Here is a 14,744-nt window from a genome sequence, read left to right as displayed (position 1 = left end):
CACCAGAAACTGGGGCATCTTCACTTTGAAATTCTGGAACATGGGTCTACTCACCTGATTTGCTAATTCCTGGTCTCCTTTTGAGTCCTCAAGGCTTGTGGGCCGAAACCAGGCTGCTACATCAATTTATGTGGCCTGTTGGCTCTGAATGCTGAAGAGCCTCATCTAGATCAGAGGGTACTGAACTGTGCCAGGAAGACCCTATGGCACTGTGTGGACTCATTTGCAGCCCTGCTGGGTAGGAGGATCATGGTGGCCATCCAGAGCACTGTGGACTCAGCGCTGTGACTACTACTGCCCCCCCCCCCCCCCCCTGAGTCTTGGCCATGCAGTCTCCGGTCTACTTCCCCCACTGAGCCTTTCCTACAGTACAATGCTTGCCAGTGCTCAGACTGAGGCAGCTTGTACGCCCAGCCGGTCCTCGCTACCATGCTGCAGAGGACAGTCTGTTCCAGCCTGCCTGTCCATATTCTGTAAGCCTGCTGAACCGATTGGAGAGGACGTTGTGTTATACTGTTGCTCAACCCAAAGGGTAAGGTCTCTGCAATAAGACATTTTTTGGGAACCTTTCACCAAGTTCTAGTAATTTCCATAGTTTTTTCCTATCTCCGACTCCCTGGCAGTTTAGAGTCAAGTGTCTGTGTTGGGAAACTTGTGCCCCAATTTTTCTGGACCACTACCTTTGCTCTGATCCATCTGTAATCCCCAACTTCTCTTCCTTTTTTATATATCCTTTAGAATGCAGTCTTTACAATCACTGGTGACCCTTTGAAGGCGACCATAATCCTGATGTTGCCCTCGGTGAAAAGGAGTTTGACACTCCAGGTCTATAGCACGGAGGCGGCACATGTAGTGCCAGTAGCCCAATAGTACCAGGCCTAAAGCCTAAATCATTTTATTGAACTAACATTACAAACTATGACTTGCCCAACCGCAAAAAAAAATGACACAGCAACAAGTATACCATAAAGCAAAAAGTCTGTCCCCACCCGAGCGCGATACTTTACTTTTGTTTTTGACCTATTGCTTGAAGCTGAAAATTCAATATCGCACTGTGAATCTTCGAGCCCAACTTCACAAGGTCCCATTTAATCCAGCAATGTATTTTTCCATGCCCTTGAGATCTCAGAAAAATTCACCACCGGCTTCCAGGAAAACATTGCTGGAGACTGATAAATAATCTAGATTACAAGAGAATATTCCATTTATTGTGTCCCCTTAAAATACATCCGCCAGGCTGCACTTACAGTATTGATAAATTTACTGAATTCTGCAATCTGCAAATGTCAAAAAGATACGGAAAAGCGGAATTTTTCTTCCTCCGGAGGATATTGCACTACTCCTTCATGCCATCAATGTTTACGATTCTGAATAAGGTTTTATAACTGAGCCAGAGGACTTCATTCTGGGAGCGGAACATTTTACAGCCGGAGATGAATGTGTTTATAACCCGCTCTATAGATGGAATGGAGCTGAAACTCTTCGCAAGTTAGGAAGAAGCCCAAACTTTCTTTTTTCTACAAGTTTTAATACAGATACGATAATTTTACATCTTCCATTAGGAACCACAAGAACTGAGATGTCGGTAAATAACCAAAAGGCCCAGAAGCTGGAACAATAGCCGTGAGCTGCTGTTCGTTTACAATAAACACTATCCTACCAAAAGTAATTGCACCCCTTAGCGGGGCTAATTTGGCCCTAATGACATCGGATACTCTCTGTGGTATACTTTCTATGAACGTTTGATACACTTCAGCTGGTATTTCCCTCCATTCATCCTGCAAACGACTGGTGAGTGCAAGGAGCGTCATCATTGGTCAGTTGAGCAATGGAAGAATGTTCTATGCAGTAACAAAATAACAATACTTCCAACAAGACAACGCATCTTGTCACAGATCCAGCACTGTTTTACATTGGTTTGAGGATATGGATGTTCCATGATTGGACCATCTGCACAGAGTCCGACCTGACATTACTGAACATCTTTGGGGCAAACTAATATGTCATGTCAGGAAATATGAAGTGCATCCATCTTCTTTGGCCTCATGTGGCACAGAGTGTTAAGGCAGCAGAATGCAGTCCTAAGCTCTTACTCATGACCTGAAGGTTGCGGGTTCAATCCCTATATGGTTCAGGTAGCCGGCTCAAGGTTGATTCAGCCTTCCATCCTTCTGAGGTCGGTAAAATGAGTAACCAGCTTGCTGGGGGGCTAACAAAAAAAATTACATAAAAGCACTGCAGAATAAGTTGGATAACAAGCCCCCTTCCCCCTTCTTTGATAGAAATCGCCAGACATTTGTAGGATGAATGGAGGGAAATACCAGCTGAAGTGTATCAGACATTAGTAGAAAGTATACCATGGAGAGTATCTGATGTCATTAGGGCCAAAGGAGCCGCACTAAGTATTATCATATGGAAATAAATACTACTTGTGATTCTTACTCAGGTGTTCACTTACTTTTGGTAGGATAGTGTATACACTATATGGAAAACCAGATTCACTGAACCATAATATGGTCACAACACACAATCATAACATCCAGAACTACTGTTGTTTTATCCTGTGGCAATCTATCTATGGGAAAATTGTCATGTCACGTTTCTGGAAACTGACTTTTTGGAAAATTATGGCAAAAAATATGCTGTGACCGTGATGTGGGAATAAAGCCCAGCATGCAATTTTTTTTCTCTTAGGGAGATATTAATGCTGTTCCCAAGTCATAGCAATGCCATCAAAATGCAAGCAGCTCTGTGCTGCATGGGAACTAGTAATACAGCATCAACAGCATTGTCCTGCCCCGCATCTCGGACCGGGAGTGAGGCGGGACCACCTGCCGCAGTCACAGCCCGCTCCCCCAGCGTCTGGAAGCTGCTCCATTCTGTAAGGCGGAGCGCTGTGCAGCCCCAGTCTCTTACATTTCTAGCTGTGTCACATATTGTATTATCTTGCTATAAGACCCCATCCGCCCCTGGGAAGACAAACAGCATGTATGGGTGTGTGTGATGTGCAAGGATCAGGGGCGTAACTATAGGGGATGCGGTTGCACCCGGGCCCAGGAGCCTTAGGGGGCCCATAAAGCCTCTCCTCTCCATATAGAGAGCCCAGTACTATCAATAAACCATTATAGTTGGGGGGTCCTGTTACAGATTTTGCATTGGGCCCGGAATCTTCAAGTTACGTCTCTGGGTACAGATGGAGGAAGGAGGGCCCCAGCTGAACTTTTGCACCCAGGCCCCTGAGCCTTTAGTTACGCACCTGGCAAGGATGGATTCATAACCAGACCGGTTCGGCGTGCCCTCCCCAGACCGTAACGCTGCCACTATCAACTTGTGTCCTTCCAGCGATGGCTGCAGAGTGCTTGTTCTCTGATGTTTCTCGCCTGATACACCAATGTTCATCCGTTTGATGAAGCAGAAAACTTGACTCATCAGAGAAGGCACCCTTTGCCAATCAGCGGCGGTCCCATCCCGATACTGACGTGCGTTATTCGTGTAGGTGCAGTGAGCACCCCTCGGCATCGGAGCCCCATATGCAGTAGGAACCGCTGTGGTATTAGACACGTCTGGTAGCCCCCTGGTTCATTGTCATGAGCTGCTCGTATCGGTTGGCCCTCGCACACCTTTGTAGCCAACGTTCACCTCTCACATCAACGGCACGAGGTTCTCCGCAGTTTCCACATCGGTTAGTCCCAATAGCGACATTTGTTACTAGCGATACACCTTCACCACAGCAGCAGGCGAACAGTTTACAAACTTCGCTGTTAGAGGAAAACCGCCATCCTCGACCCGAAAGCCAATAATCATCACTTTTTGCAACTCTGATAAATCGCCCCTTTTACCGGTGACAACCAGTGATCTGTGAGCAGACGGCCTGTGACATACCTTATATACCCACCAAGCCAGCCAACCGCACATCTCTTCCTTCAGGGGCTAATAGCTGCCGATGCCGAAAGTAGGAGGGGTCATAATAATGTGACTCGGCTGTGTATTAGGAGTAGCTCTTTACATCCCCCCATGACTCCCTTTCCATTATCAGTAGGGAAGTAACTATATGGGATATTCAAAGGTGCCTGCACAAACGTCTGCGACTGAAAGGCTCTTCCATACATGTGAAATGTGTGTAATACCTATAGACCCTGATGCAGTGTCATAACCGGCAACTCCATGTCAGGGCCCGCCGTGACTGAGGGGCCCACCGGGCCGTGGGATCGAACCATTCTTTCTACTTTGAAATTGATTGTAGCCATGTCTTAACCCCTTAAGGTCACAGGACGTAGAGTCATGGGATTACAGTTAGGATTTGTATGAAGGGAGGTCACGGGGCGATCTTGCTCTATACAATGCGGGTGCCGTCTGTTTCTTTCAGCTGACACCTGCTGGCAATAGCTGTGATTCTGACAGTGGCAAACTCCCTAATTGGCATTCAGGGGGTCCCGAACCCCCCCAGCCCAAGATGAGATCACGGGGTGCTGTTCGGTTGTCATGGCAGCTGGGGGCCTTCTGAAAGGTCCTAGGGCTGCCACCGTGGATTGCCTATCAAGCCATGCCCGTGGCGTGACTTGATAGACTGCCTGTCAGATCATGGTATAATGAAGTACTATGGCATTACATCATACTGCAGGAGTGATCAAACCATCGCAGGTTCTTGTCCTCTTGGGGGACTAAAAATCCATTTTTAAAAGTTTTATTATTTAAAAAAATAAAAAGGTAATAAAAGTTAAAAAACTAACAAACCTTTTTCCATATTTATAATAAAAGATTCTAAATAATAGAACAAAAATACATAAATGGTATCGCTGCGTCCGTAGAAGTCCGATCTATCAAAGTAGAACATAATTCACACGGCACGGTGAACGTCGTCAGAAAAAAAGGCCAGAATTGCGCTTTTTTTGGTCACCCCGTCTCCAAGAAAAAATGTAAAAAAAACCAATAATATGAACTCCAAAATGGTACCAATAGAAACTGCAGGACGTCCCACAAAATGGTCCCTCAAACAACTATGTCAATGGAAAATGTAAAAAGTTCTGGGTGTCAGAAGACGGCGGCAGAAAATGGTATAAAAAACATTAAATATCTCTGGAAAGCAATAAAAGGAGTTCAGCAAAAATAAAAACTATATAAATTTGGCATCGCAGAAACCCACAGAATAAAGTTATCATGGAACTTTGGTTGCACTTTGTCCGCCATAGAAACAAGACGCACCGAAAGATGGCGGAGTTGTGCTTTTTTTTACTCCACTCAAGAATTTTTTGGTCACTCTGTCTTCAAGAAAAAATGCAATAAACAGCGATCAAAAAGACGCATGTATTCCAAAATGGCACCAATGGAAAATACAGGACGCGCCGCAAAAAATGAGCCCTTACAGAACTATGTCAGTTTTGTTGCAGTTCGTGCGCCGGAGAAGCACGACGCACTGAAAGATGGCGGAATGTTGTTTTTTTTTCATTTCACTCCACTTAAGAATTTCTTTAAACTTTTTCAGTACATTAAATGGCACCGGTGAAAACTACAACTCGTCCCGCAAACAACAAGCCCTCATTTAACGCCGGCGATGGATAAATAAAGGAGCTACGATTTTTTGGACAGTGAGGAGGAGAAAATGAAAATGAAAAAAAAGAGGGCGGCACTTAAGGGGTTAAGGGGGTGGATACAAATGACTCTGACCGCAGCTCTGCAGGCACCGAGCGCCTCCGGTTCTGCCCTCCGCCACTTTCTCACGTTCCTTTTCTAAGTGATGTCCAGTGCATTTGTTTGACGATTACCATGAGGCTAATTTCACGCACTGCGCAAATGTCTGATCGGCTATTAACCCCTGAGGGGTCTGCAGTGCGAGCATTTCTGCAAGCTCCATTCACATGAATGGGACAGTCTGGAAAGTTCTGCAGCAGCGCTGCTCCACGCGGACACGCCATGAGGACGCTCAGCGGCGCCCCACAACTTCTGCTCCTACCTGCTTGCTTGCTGCAAAGAAAGTCAGAGAAGTTTTCTTTGCTCTCCTTGAGCAGCAGGAAGACGAGTCGGAATGCAAATCCCGGAGTGATTGGAGGATGCGAGGTGCCAGAGGATTGGTCAGCGGCTGTACTTTGCCCAGAGAGGCTTATGTTGTACCGTGTGCCCTGCTGCCCGCCGTCCTGTCGCCGCGCACAACTCATCCGCCATTCATTACACTCAGCTGCAATTTTGCAACTTTTGTCTGTTGTTTGTAAGTAAAGAGATTATCAGAATTTTTCCGCAGATTCTGAAAATGACCTTCAAAATTTCGTGTCACGTCAGGATTTTTCACAAATCACGAAAATGTGAAAGTTGAAAAAAAAAACACGTAATTTTAAAAGCACATTAATATATGACAACGTTTGTAATGTGGCGACCGCCGTGTCCACGTTCGTGTCCACGTTCTGCTACATCCGCTGTTTCGCAGAATGCTACTTGGTGATTACCTATTGGGGCTCATTCACATAAGCGCGTTTGTGTGCACAAAAAACAAAACGTGACATGCTTTCTTTTTGTGCGCATTTGCACGACAGGAGTCTATGAACTGCGCAATTTTGTGGGGAAATCAATTACAACGGAGACTAATTAAGCTGCACGGCTTTTTCAATCACAGCGCGGGTGTGTCTTGCGCCAATGTGAATGGTCCCCAGCACCCCAGAAAGTAGAGTTAGAGGCTCCTTCGTGCGCAAAATAGCTTACGCTAACCGTATCCAAAAGGAGTGTTGGCGGTGCGCACCCCGCCTGCACAAAATCTCACTCTGAATGACTAATTAGGCTGCCCCGCCTGTTCAAACATGGCGCAGGTGTGTCTTGTGCTGATGTGAATGGGCCCAACAGCGGAAAAACGTACAGTTAAGTGCGAGAGGATGTGATAGCGCTCTACTCAGAGAGCGCAATTATGTCACAAGTGCGAGCGTTAAAATATCACGCTCGTCTGCAGGAGCCCTGAGGGCTTCTGTCCGCTGGCATTTTTGCGCATTGATTTCAATGGGTTCGCTCTCACTATGCGTTTTTGCGTATAAATTTAGCATGGGCGACAATATACGCGATAGGCACGATTGTTTTTACCAAATCCCCATAGGAGTCTGTAGGGGTGCGTGAAATCACGTACTGAACTGCGCACTTTCCAGGGAAATCTATACCAACGGGGATTGTTAAACCACGGCGCGGGCGTGTGCTGCGCCAATGTGAGAGGTCCTAGCACCGCAGAAAAGTAAAATAAGCAGATTTACGTATGATTGCCCGCGATAACGCTGCCGTCACAGCACTATTATGTCACGCTATTGCGAGCGTATCTACCGAAATGGGTACGCGCTGGCATGGCCCTCACAGCGCAAAAGTTGCACAAGAGTATCTGCGCCTATGGTCCCGGCAAGTTGAGCGATGCGAGACTCACAAAACCCGCGCAAATATAAATTCCATTCTTTTGAGGAAAAAAATCGCGGCCTGTTCTATTTTTTTCGCGTTCCTCAGAAAGCATCGCCATTGCTTCCAATAGGAGCTTTGATACCTTCCATGACGCTCGTATGCCGTGCGATGCCAGGTTTGCCATTGAGATCAATGGAAAACGCTTCCGATTCTCTACGGCGCGTGAAACTTGTGCGACAAGATACGAATCTCACAGAAGCGAGGCGTTTTTCGCCTGGAAACCGCTTCACATCCGCATGTAAGTCGCACGTTGCTGAGCGCGATATCGAGCGCGCCCGTGTGAAGTTAGCCTGCGGCCTAAACAGAGCGGCATGTTTGAGCCCCGTTATGCGGATGTGAAAATCACGGATTATAACGGGACGAAGCGACGCCATTGATTTCAAAGGTTTCGTTTACACTTTCGGGATTCCCGCGTGTTTTTACGACGCGTGACGGACTTATCTTCCTGCTTTTTTTAAAAAAAAACTGTTAAAGCTTGAATAGCCCAGAAAACAAAATGCGGTTCACGCGCCAATGTACTCTGTAGCGGCGAGTGTAATAGTGCTAATTGGAACTAATTACACTAATTGGCCGTTTCAGTAGCCGGGACCGTGGAGGCTTGTTTTTTTGCGCACAATTTACACGCGTAAAAAATATAGTAAAAAGAAGCAAAAAATGCAACGCAAATACGTGGCGCAAATATACACGTAAATGCGCATACGCCCGTGTGAATCCGGCCTTATGCTGCACGCACATGGTGATTGTTGTGACAGATGATGTCAGAGGAAATAGGATGGCCGCTGCAGCTATCCTACCAAAAGTAATTGCACCCCTTAGCGGGGCTAATTTGGCCCTAATGACATCGGATACTCTCTGTGGTATACTTTCTATGAACGTTTGATACACTTCAGCTGGTATTTCCCTCCATTCATCCTGCAAACGACTGGTGAGTGCAAGGAGCGTCATCATTGGTCAGTTGAGCAATGGAAGAACGTTCTATGCAGTAACAAAATAACAATACTTCCAACAAGACAACACATCTTGTCACAGATCCAGCACTGTTTTACATTGGTTTGAGGATATGGATGTTCCATGATTGGACCATCTGCACAGAGTCCGACCTGACATTACTGAACATCTTTGGGGCAAACTAATATGTCATGTCAGGAAATATGAAGTGAATCCATCTTCTTTGGCCTCATGTGGCACAGAGTGTTAAGGCAGCAGAATGCAGTCCTAAGCTCTTACTCATGACCTGAAGGTTGTGGGTTCAATCCCTGAATGTTTCAGGTGGCCGGCTCAAGGTTGATTCAGCCTTCCATCCTTCTGAGGTCGGTAAAATGAGTAACCAGCTTGCTGGGGGGCTAACAAAAAAAATTACATAAAAGCACTGCAGAATAAGTTGGAGCTATACGGATAACAAGCCCCCTTCCCCCTTCTTTGATAGAAATTGCCAGACATTTGTAGGATGAATGGAGGGAAATACCAGCTGAAGTGTATCAGACATTAGTAGAAAGTATACCACGGAGAGTATCCGATATCATTGGGGCCAAAGGAGCCCCACTAAGTATTAACATATGGAAATAAATACTACTTGTGATTCTTACTCAGGTGTTCACTTACTTTTGGTAGGATAGTGTATACACTATATGGAAAACCAGATTCACTAAACCATAATATGGTCACAACACACAATCATAACATCCAGAACTACTGTTGTTTTATCCTGTGGCAATCTATCTATGGGAAAATTGTCATGTCACGTTTCTGGAAACTGACTTTTTGGAAAATTCTGGCAAAAAATATGCTGTGACCGTGATGTGGGAATAAAGCCCAGCATGCAATTTTTTTTTCTCATAGGGAAATATTGATGCTGTCTAGAGATGAGCGAGCGTACTCGGATAAGCGGTACTCGCTCGAGTAATTGGCTTTATCCGAGTACCGCTGTGCTCGGGGCTAAAGATTCGGGTGTCGGCACGGAGCGGGGAGCTGCAGGGGAGAGCGGGGAGGAACGGAGGTAAGATCTTTCTCTCCCTCTCTCCCGCCCGCTCTCCGCTGCGACTCACCTGTCAGCCGCAGCGGCACCCGAATCTTTAGCCCCGAGCACAGCGATACTCGGATAAAGCACATTACTCGAGCGAGTACAGCTTATCCAAGTACGCTCGCTCATCTCTAATGCTGTCCCTAAGTCATAGCAATGCCATCAAAATGCAAGCAGCTCTGTGCTGCATGGGAACTAGTAATACAGCACCGACAGCATTGTCCTGCCCCGCATCTCGGACCGGGAGTGAGGCGGGACCACCTGCCGCAGTCACAGCCCGCTCCCCCAGCGTCTGGAAGCTGCTCCATTCTGTAAGGCGGAGCGCTGTGCAGCCCCAGTCTCTTACATTTCTAGCTGTGTGATATGTTGCATTATCTTGCTGTAAGACCCCATCCGCCCCGGGGAAGACAAACAGCATGTATGGGTGTGTGTGATGTGCAAAGATCAGGGGCGTAGCTATAGGGGATGCAGTTGCACCCGGGCCCAGGAGCCTTAGGGGGCCCATAAAGCCTCTCCTCTCCATATAGGGAGCCCAGTACTATCAATAAACCATTATAGTTGGCGGCCCTGTTACAGATTTTGCATTGGGCCCGGAATCTTCAAGTTACGTCTCTGGATACAGATGGAGGAAGGAGGGCCCCAGCTGAACTTTTGCACCCAGGCCCCTGAGCCTTTAGTTACGCACCTGGCAAGGATGGATTCATAACCAGACCGGTACGGCGTGCCCTCCCCAGACCGTAACGCTGCCACTATCAACTTGTGTCCTTCCAGCGATGGCGGTACTCGCTCGAGTAATTGGCTTTATCCGAGTACCGCTGTGCTCGGGGCTAAAGATTCGGGTGTCGGCACGGAGCGGGGAGCTGCAGGGGAGAGCGGGGAGGAACGGAGGTAAGATCTTTCTCTCCCTCTCTCCCGCCCGCTCAGAGGAAATAGGATGGCCGCTGCAGCGTCACCGCCCGTTCTCTCAGCATCGGCGCTCATACCCCGAGCGCCATGATGCCAGGAGTTCAGGTACGTGATGCTGCAGCGATCACCTGTGACATCAGCGATCACAACAATCAGCGGTAACACAGCAGGGCTGCAGCGCTGGATCCCAGGGACAGCTGAGAGGTAAGTAGGTAAAGGGGGTGGGTGTTTCTTGGATGTACCCCAGGGTTAGGGCTCCTAACCACGGTTGGATATTTGTGGCGGATCCACCACAAAAAACCCCTATAGCATGCTATGGGAAATCGATTCTTCCTGCACACTTGTGGAAACCAGATGCAGTTCTCCAAATCCCCTGCAAGGTAGATCTTCTGCCCTCCAATTACATTATAATTATGATGTCAGTATTACTTTCTTGACGGGCGCAAGTGCGACGGCCCTCACGGACATCACCAACACGTCAAACCTTAATGTCCGCAATGGTTCAACATATATATGAGTTAATAGACCAACATCATTGCATCAACATATACATGAATTAAGACACCAAGACATGGGAATCACCAATATAGGAATGGGAGCGCTATACCGAACCAACTTCAGCTTGCCGGGCCCTGCCTAAAAGTAGGGTGATCATCCTGATAGGGACGGCTCCACATCACAAACCTGGGGGGCCTAGTCTGCCCCTAGCTGGAGGGGAGGGAAGGATATACAGTGGATGGAAATACTATTTATATAGAGCTAGGTAAAGGTGAATAAGAAGTATCACCACCAGATGAGCGCCGCCACATCAGAGACATCAGGCCGGGAAATAAGCAGCCCCCCCCTAGAGGCGAGCCCCCAAAATACACTTCCATTATAACTGAATACAATCAGGCCATACACCAAGGGAAATGTTGTAACATGGAAGAGAAGAAGCAAACATTAAACACTGAGGGATTGCAGACCGACAACACCTAAAGGAACTTCTGCAGTGACAGGAAACACTGATGGATTCCTGACAGACGACTCCTAAGGGAACTTCTGCAGTGACAGAAAAGAGGCATTCATTGGCACCGAGCTCCGAATGACAGGGGGCATCTGCCAAAGGTGTGATCACGTGGGCCTATCTGAATCCAGTTGAACCTCCTAGACTGAGAGGTTATTTGCTAAAAGGCATTTAGCAATTAACCCCTTAAGGACCAGCTGTTTTGAACCTTAAGGACCAGACACTTTTTAGGGAATTTACCCATGTGGTAGTTTTATTGCCTTATTTTTTTTCCTTCAGCAAGCAAAACTACTTTAGCTGCATTTTTTCTGTGACATAGAGGGTTATTTTTCAATATCTTTTTCACTAACTTTTTGTTTTCCAATTTTTAGTTTTATTGGGAGTAAAAACCTAAAAAAAAAAGATTTTTTTAATTAACATTTCATTTTAAAAAAAAATTAGTTTATTTACACTAAAATAAAGTATGGGAACGGATTTCTCATTTGGTTTCGGGTGTTTTGATATATATTATGTATGGTTTTGGTTTACAGGGTGCATACGGCGACGGTTTTTGTTGGCGTCGGCTTTGGGTTATTTTCTTTCTTATGTATGTATTGTTGTTTTATTCTGTAATTCTGTTTTTACCATCTATGTCCTCCATCACATCATATAAGACCTCTGGAGGACATTCACATGTTTTTTCCTTAATTACACACTTTTCCCCTGTAGGTGGGCATCCATAGGAGCCCCAGTTACAGGACTTACCCAAACTTGAGGTCTAAAGCAAGTAGATATTCCATTAAAGGGGTTGTCCAGTTGTAAACCTACTGATAGTCTATATCCGGATAGGCCACCGACAGTAGATGGGCAGGGATCCACTGCCCAGGGCTCCCAACGATCAGCTATTTGCCGGGCTGATGTACTCAGGGATGAAGCTCATTTGTGCAGGAAGCAGACAGCACCATTCCCACTGCAGTGGCCAGGCTTGGTATTACAGGTATTGAAGTGAATGAGGACTTAGTAATACCTAGCCTGGCCTCTGCAGTGGAACAGTGTTGTCCGCTACCTGCAGAAATCAGCTCAGTGCACAAGCATACCAGCCAAATGAACAGCAAATGAGCGGAGGACCTGGGCGCTGGACGTCCATCAAGCTACTGTTAATGGCCTTTCCTGTAGACATACTATGCATAGTTTACAAATGGACAACCTCTTTAACATATGGAAGTCGTCACTAACCTGTCACTCTGCAGCAGTTGGGAAACTACAACTCCCAGCTTACCCTGACAGCCATAGTTGTCATCAGTTGGAGAGCCACAGACTTCACAACCATTTGTATATGGGATAGTGTATGGTATATATAGTAATAAGGATGTTAGAAGTCCACCTACAGTTCTGTGAACAGAGGCTTCATTAAAGGGGTTGTCCCACTTCTAGCTGTTTTCAGACAGCGCTGTACATTTTACAGTGGCCTAGGTTGGTACTGCAGGCTGAGTCCCATTCATTTGATGATTCGGCATGCAGTACCAGCCTACCTGGGCCACTGTGCAATGTAGAGAGCCCTCTGAAACCAGCTAGTGTAAAAACACCTTTAACCCTTTCCCGCTATAGGGGCGTACAATTATGTCCTGCCGGGTCAGGGTATGTATGAAGGGAAACGCGGGGCGACCTCCCTGCATACGGGGCAGGTGCCACCTGTTTATTACAACCGACACCCGGCAGCAACCACTCTGCTTAGCCACGTAGCTGAGCAGAGCTATTAACCTTTTAAATGCTGCGGTCAATTTGAGGAGATCACAGGGTGTCATGTCAGCTGGGAGCCTTCTGAAAGGTGCAAGGGCTGTCATAGCAGAATGCCTATCAAGCCGTGCCTATGGCGTAGCTTGGTAGAATGCCTGTCAGATCTCAGTATAATCTAATGCTACAGCATTACATCGTACTGCTGGAGCGATCAAAGCATCGCTGGTTGTTGTCCCCCCTGGGGACTAAAAAAAAAGAGTAAACATGAGAACAATAAAGTTTTACTAGTTGTTAAAAAAAAAAAAAAAAAGTCTAAAAAAAACTTTTGCCACATTTACAATAAAAGAATCTAAATAATAAAACAAAAATACATATTTGGTATCGCTGCGTCCGTAAAAGTCCGATCTAAGTGACGCATTATTTACCCCGCATGATGAACGGCGTCCAAAATAAAAATAAAGAATGCCAGAAGTGTGTTTTTTTTGGTCACCCTGTCTCCAAGAAAAAATGCAATAAAAAACGATCAAAAAGTAGTATGTATTCCATTATGGTACCAACGCAAAGTACAGGACGTCCCGCAAAAAATGAGCCCTTACACAACTACGTAAACAGCAAAATAAAAAAGTTATTGTGCTCAGAAGATGGCGCAGAAAATAATAAAAAAAATGTCTTTGAAAAAAAAATAAAAGTAGCACAGCAAAAAAAACCCCAAAAACAATGTAAGGGCTTATTTACAGGAGCGTATATCGTCTAGCATTTTCGCGGCCGGCCGATATATGCTTCCATCTAAGCAGTTACCTCCCTCTCACCAGCTTTCTGCCTCTCTCCTCCCCTCCAAGCTGTTTGCAATAGGAGTGGGCGTGACAGGGGTGAAGCTAAGCTCCCGCCCCTTGTCCATAGCCAGCAGTGGGAGTGAGTAGGACAGAGCAGAGCTTAGCTCCACCCCATCCCCGCCCCCTCCCATTGCAAACGCCGGACTGGAGGAGAGAGGCAGAGAGCCGGTGAGAGGAGGGAAGGGGGGACTGCTTAGATGGGAGTGTAAATCGGACAGCCATGAAAACCCGAACGATTTACGTTTGTGTAAATAAGCCCTAAGTTTGGTATCGTAGTAATTGCACCGACCCTCAGAATAAAGTTATCAGGTCATTTCTGTTGCAGTTTGTGCGCCGTAAAAACAAGACGCACTGAAAGATGGCGGAAGTTGTATTTTTTTCTTATTTCACGCCACTTAGAATTTTTTAAAAGTTTTTCAGTACATTAAATGGTACCATTGAAAAATACAACTCGTCCCGCAAAAAACAAGCCCTCAGACAGCGACGGCGATGGATAAATATAGGAGTTATGGGTTTTTTTTAAAGGGGAGAGAAAAAAACAAAAATGGAGAAAAAAGGGCCTCTTTATTAAGGGGTCAAAGTTATTTGTTTATGTTTGTTATACTACACAAATTTTACATTTTATGATTTACATAAGAATGACATCATAATTCATTAATCACAAGTGATGACATCAGAAATCCCTGACATTAAGTGATGATAAGAAGTCATAAGAAATGACATGAAGACATTGATAAGCAGTGTAATTACTTTAAAGCTTACAGACAATAAGATGACATATAAGGATGACTAAATGATGTCATCAGAAATCATCAACAGGAAATGATCAAATAATCTCTTAACT

General features: G+C 45.9%; 1 protein-coding gene across 1 annotated transcript in view; it reads right to left on the bottom strand.

Annotated features, from left to right (window-relative positions):
• The window catches only part of PTER (phosphotriesterase related), a 32,894-nt gene extending 26,880 nt beyond the window's left edge, over positions 1 to 6,014 (bottom strand). Inside the window, exon 1 of the mRNA XM_066585559.1 lies at positions 5,951 to 6,014. The gene's annotated coding sequence lies outside the window, so the exon portion shown is untranslated. The remainder of the gene's footprint in view (positions 1 to 5,950) is intronic.
• Between the last annotated feature and the right edge of the window lie 8,730 nt (positions 6,015 to 14,744).

The sequence above is a fragment of the Eleutherodactylus coqui genome, chromosome 12 (genome assembly GCF_035609145.1).
Source record: "Eleutherodactylus coqui strain aEleCoq1 chromosome 12, aEleCoq1.hap1, whole genome shotgun sequence".
Lineage (NCBI taxonomy): Eukaryota > Metazoa > Chordata > Amphibia > Anura > Eleutherodactylidae > Eleutherodactylus > Eleutherodactylus coqui.
This window is presented reverse-complemented; position numbering and strand designations above follow the sequence as displayed.